This window comes from Mus caroli, unplaced genomic scaffold (assembly GCF_978045245.1).
Source record: "Mus caroli unplaced genomic scaffold, Mus_caroli_1 scaffold_18, whole genome shotgun sequence".
In the NCBI taxonomy this organism is placed as follows: domain Eukaryota; kingdom Metazoa; phylum Chordata; class Mammalia; order Rodentia; family Muridae; genus Mus; species Mus caroli.
The window spans coordinates 57,589,993-57,595,992 of NW_028227273.1; the positions used below are offsets into that span (position 1 = coordinate 57,589,993).

A 6,000-nucleotide genomic window follows, 5' to 3' on the forward strand; every position below is an offset into this window, starting at 1 on the left:
GAGAGAGCTTTGGCAGCAGACATGGAGATGCAGTTTGCAGTTTGCCCAGCTGGGTTTTAGTCTGTGATCCATCATTTTCTCACTTTGCTCTTTCCCTTCCTTTTGAAACACAAATGCACATCCTTTGCCACTGTATATTTCAACTATGTGACCTGGTTTTTATTTTCTTATAGAAGGGTTGCAATTAAGAGATTGTGTTGAGCCTCAGAAGAGAGTATAGACCTTGAAATTTTAAAGTGTTGAGACTGACAGACTATGCAGACTTTTGAAGGTGGACTGAGTTCCTTTTACATTCTGTTATGTCTACACTCCTATGGGGCCAGGTAGTGGAATATGGTAGTTTGAATGAAAATGGCCCCCATTGGCCTAAAGACTTGAATGCTTGGTCATTAGGGACTGTCACTATCTAATGGATTAGGAGGTATGTCACTCAGGGTGGTCTAGGAAGATTCCAAAGCCCAAGACAGAAACTGCCTGAGGAACCAGATGTGGAACTCCCAGCTACTGCTCTAACACCATGCCTCCCTACCTGCCAGCATGCTTCCCTCCATGAGGGCAATGGACTAAACCCCTGAAACTGTAATTAGGTCCCAGTTCAATGATTTCTGTGGTTCTTGATGATGTTGTTGTTGTTGCCATGATCCTGGTGTCTCTTCACAGCAAGAGAACAATAAATAAGACACAAGTTGAACTTTAGAAAGAAATTGTTGTAAAGGCCTTTCAGTGAAAACTGAGAAACTTGTGTCTTCTTTTGTTGTATCAAATTTTAAACTGTTTTTTTTTTAACTAACACCTTGCAAAAAGAAGATCACTAAATGTCCATCTGACTCACAGGATGCTGGAGTAACATTGTAGTTAGAGTGGGTATTCACAGATTTGCAGCTCTGCCCTTGATTCCATTCTCTCAGGTGGTCAGGACCTGCTCTCTCCCTTTTCCTGACAGAGACAGACTGATAGTATGGTCATGTTCTTGTATTGGATCATGAACATACTGCACACAATCTGTAATATTCTATCATTCTCTCTCTCTCTCTCTCTCTCTCTCTCTCTCTCTCTCTCTCTCTCTCTCTCTCTCTCTCTCTCATGGCTGGCTCTAGGTAAGTAAGCTGCTCTTTCAAGAGCAGTCTCAAGAGACATCTAGGTAAATAAGGGACAGAGGACTCTTGGGGCCAGCCAGCCAGAACCTGAGTCCTTTCCATCTGCCATATGAGGAAACCTTATCTCATGTGACCCCAGCTCTAGAGAAGCCTTGAGAAAACACAGCAAGAAGAAAACAGGACCTGGGAGTGTTCCTGAACCAGGGTCACCCCAGGACTCTTGATGTCACACACTGTGGGAAGTATCAGTGGTCGCAGTCTCCACATGCTGAGCTTGGCTGCTTTGCTACAGTGCAGCAGATAACTGAGAAGTGCACTTCTCCAACAATCTTCCTGGGGAAGTCAGAGAACTCTGAGCTAAAGCTACAGTGCCCAAAGATGAGGAATTATCCTATTCTGCACTTCTATCTGCACTAAGCTACTATAGGGCAAACTTCTTAGCATTTTATTTCAATTATAAGTGTTCGAAGCAAAGTCTTAGTCCAGGCTAGGTCAGGGGTGGGCAATCCCAGGGCCCTGGATTCCCCATCTCTCCAGTTTCACTTCTGCTCCTAACCTGGGTCAGATCCTTCTCCAGGACACTAATGACTTACTCTCAGATCTCACCCCCACCCACCCACCCACCCACCCCTGTTGGATAGCAAGTTCCTGGGAAACCAAACACCTTGGCCCAGGGCACTGGTTGTGAAGTCATGGCAGATCCCGCAACTCAGACATGCCCTGATTGCCAGCTGGGGACAATGGAGCAGGGAATGCTGCTCCTGCTGCAGGCAACCGCCCTGGCCTGGACCCAGACCCGTGAGGGTGGGTGAGGGGTCGGAAGGAAAAAGGCCTCTGCGGGGAGGGGCGGGGACAGCACTGGGGAAGCCGCGACCCCGCGTAGCCCACCAGACCCTTCGCCCCTTCTCCACCTGCGTCCCGAGCCCTACGCCCTGCTCCCTTCCGGACCTGCGCACCATCACGGGGTCCGGGGAAGAGGTCCGGGTCTCATCGCGCCCCGCCCCCATGCTCACACTCGATGCGGTATTTCTCCACTGCCTTGTCCCGGCCTGGCCAGGGCAAACCCCTGTACATGGAAGCCGGCTACGTGGATCACAAGCAGTTCGTGCGCTTTGACAGCGACGCGGAGAATCCGAGATATGAGCCGCGTGCGCCTTGGAATGAGCTCCAGGGGCCTGAGTATTGGGAGCTACAGACAAAAGTCGCAGAGGGCCATGAGAAGAGTTTCCAAGTGAATCTAAGGACCCTGCTTGGCTACTACACACAGAGCAAGGGTGGTGAGTGACCCCAAGTCGGAAGTCACAACCCCTCCTCGTCTCACTCAGGGGCCAGAGAAGTCCTGGGTCCCCAGTCCGAGGAACTCCCAGAACTTGCTGGACCCGCTGGGACCCAAGACCAGGGACCCACTTCCACTTTTAGTTGGGGGATTCCTAGGACGCGAAGGGCGGGCGGGGCTAATCCCGAGATCCCGCAGGCTCTCAAACGTTCCAGTGGATGTATGGCTGTGACTTGGGGTCAGACCAGAACCTTCTCCACGGGTACTAGTAGTATGCCCACTAAGGCCGCGATTACATCATCCTGAAGGTTGACCTGAAAACCTGGGCGGCGGTAGACATGGAGGCGCTCATCACCCCACGCAAGTGGGAGCAGGCTGAAGAGGCAGAGCATTACAAGACCTACCAGGAGAGCACCCGCGTGGAGTGGCTCCAAAGATACCTGGAGCACGGGAAGGAGATGCTGCTGCACACTGGTGCAGGGGCCACAGGCAGCTCCTCCCTCTGCCCTCGGGTTGGGGGTCAGTTCTGGGGAAGAAGAAACCCTCAGCTGGGGTGAGGCCCTTGTCTCTTCTTGTTTTTACAATCTTTTTTTAAGTGACTATATATATATATATATCACATTGAAATTAACCAGAATGGACGCCATACATCCTAGTAAATTTATATCCAGTTAGAATAGCCATTCTGAACCGCTGAATATTCACTTTGAATTATTAAATATAAACCCAGTACCAATAGGCAAAGAAAAAAGAAAGAGGAGGGAGAGAGGGAGAGAATCGATGACAGAGGTAGAACTAGAAAACAATTGGCTTCTTGCCCTGTCTCATACCTCAAGGTGATTATCTGCATTCTGTCTCTTCTTGTCTCTCAATATTTACCTTCCTTGTTTCCTTTGGCCATGTTATACTGTACACATGTATACAATTGGTTACATTTATACATATGTTTTTTTGCTATATCCCACACATACGGAAAGGCTATGTAATTTTCTTCCTGTCCTTGTGTAACCTCAAAAACACTATATATGCTACGTTCACCCATTTGCCTTGGTTGTTTGTGATTACATTGTTTAGAGCTAAATAGTATTCCATAGCCTTGACATTTCATGTCCAGCACCTCTACCACATGCCTTTGATTTTCCTATCTATTTTTGGCCAGTTTCACCCTGTTCCTGTCACTAGAGCTCTGCAGTATAATTTGAGGCTGGGACTGAAACACCTCCAGTTCTTACTCCTGAGACTGTTTGGCTCTACGTGCTCTTCTATATTATTTTCTAAACATATCAAATTAATGAGAGTCTAATACTAGTGCATTAAGTCTGTAGGTTACTTTGGTAGAATGGCCATTTTCACAATATTACCTCTGCCAATCCTGGAGCAAGGGTTTTAGGTCCAGCATCTGACATCTTCTTAGGTGATTTCTTACTACAGTACCTTGAAGTTTGCAAGGTAGACTTCTATCATTTCCTTGATTTGATAGATCCCTGAACTCTTAATTCTTTGAGAGTTATTGTGAATGACATGACACTGATTTTGTGTCCTTAAACAATAAGTGTTTCTTAGGTCCAGGAGTTTTCCTGGGACTCAACTGGATCTTTAAGTAAAGATTCCTCTTGTTTGGAACAATACATAATGTGGCTTTTCCCTGTCCTATATTTAGCCATTTTCTGTCTTTCTTTTGACTATTTCTGAAGTAAATGTGAAACAATCACTGTCTCAAAGGAGATACTGAAGAATCAGAAATTCTTGCCTGATTCTGACTTGAGACAGAACTCAGGCTGTTTCTTTGACACAGCTTTCCTCTCCCCCTTCTTCTTCTCTTCTTCTTCTTCTTCTTCTTCTTCTTCTTCTTCTTCTTCTTCTTCTTCTTCTTCTTCTTCTTCTTCTTCTTCTTCTTCTTTCTCTCCCTCTCCCTTCTCTCTCCCTCTCCCTCTCCCTCTCCCTCTCCCTCTCCCTCTCCCTCTCCCTCTCCCTCTCCATCTCCATCTCTCTCCCTCATACATTAGAGGAGGAGAGTTCTCCTGGGACTCCTCACCCTTTATCAGGAAAGGGTCTCCCTTATCCTAGGTCTTATCCTTTTCTCAGGAAAGCTCAGAGTGTGTATCATGAAGGAAGGAAGAGCCTGAAATAACCAAGTCAGTTAACCTCCCATCTGCAGTCCTTGTGAGCCATGGCCTTGCTCAGGACCCATTCTCAGCCCACACACAAGCACTTTGGAGTCTGACTCCAGTGCAGCTCAGGCTCTGGATCACCTGGTCAGGGAAGAAGTCACTTTTTCTACTGCACACTTAAGAGTCTCTGACCATGGGCTGGGTAGCCCAGATCTACAATTCTGCAAACATAACATTATCCACAACACTGTGTCTAAGCTATCAAGGACTTTCACCTCTACCACACCTGATTAAGTCCATTCTCAGGACAGTTTTATGGACACTGATAGAGGCACCAGAAGAAAGAAAAATGCCTGACATTTCTAACTTTTGTCTCCAGACCCCCCAAAGACAAAAGTGAAGGATCATCCCAGACCTGATGGTGATGTCACCCTAAGGTGCTGGGCCCTGGGCTTCTACCCTGCTGACATCACCCTGACCTGGCAGTTGAATGGAGAGGATCTGACCCAGGACACGGAGCTTGTGGAGACCAGGTCTGCAGGGGATGGAAACTTCCAGAAGTGGGCAGCTCTGGTGGTGCCTTCTGGAGAGGAGCAGAGATACACATGCCATGTGGACCATGAAAGGTTGCCTGAGGCCCTCACCCTGAGATGGAGTAAGGAGGGTGTGGGTGCAGAGCTGGAGTCAGGGAAAGCGGGAACCTTTTATAAACCCTGGATAAGGTCAGGGTTGATGGCAAGAGACATGACCCTCACTTTCCCTTCCTTGCCCTTTCCTTCCCAGAACCTCCTCAGTCCATCATCCTCATTAGAACCATTGTTGGTGCTGTCCTCGGGGCTGGAAAAGATGTGTCAGGGAGCAAGCAGGCCTGGTGACCGTCCACCCAGCACAGAGCAACCAGGCTGGTGACCCAGCAAAGCCTGCCCAGGGCACAGCTGTGCTCACCATCAAGCCTGGCTTTCCTGGTATTCTTCCAGCCAAGTCTTCCCTGCTGCATTCCCTCCCCTGTGACCCACACACCCCTGCTGTCCCTAACTCCCACTGCCCACCTCACCATGACAACATGGAATACCTTCCTCCCCTCAGAGCTGCTCATCCTGCCCACGCTCAATCAAGGCTTAAGCCTCTTTCACAAATGCCACCAGACCCCCAAAGGGGGGAGACAGCAACTCCTCAATGAACTCCTAGAGAGAAGTGCAAGCACACACAGGGTCAGACTCCTGGGAGCAAGGGACCACCATTTTGGACAGTGATGTCTAATGATCTGCCAGGCAGCAGCCTCTGTGAGCTTTCCACCTTAGGTGGTGGTGTCACAAGGTGCAGGGGATGTCCCCAAGTGTTTCCTCTAGAACCAAGAACCAATAAGCTGTCTCATCAGGGAACAGTGCTTGCCACTGGTCCCCAGAACACAAGGTGGAAGAAGGAAGAAAAGAGCCCACTCTTAGAAGTTGTGACCTCTGACCTCCATGAGCTTCAGATGTGCCTGTGAGAGCTTACATGTGCACACACACAAAAA

The 6,000-nt window shown here is 48.5% G+C and overlaps 1 pseudogene; it reads left to right on the forward strand.

Moving 5' to 3' along the window:
- Positions 1-1,822: 1,822 nt before the first annotated feature.
- LOC110312221 (H-2 class I histocompatibility antigen, Q10 alpha chain-like) lies at positions 1,823-5,359 on the forward strand (annotated as a pseudogene).
- The last annotated feature ends 641 nt before the right edge of the window (positions 5,360-6,000 follow it).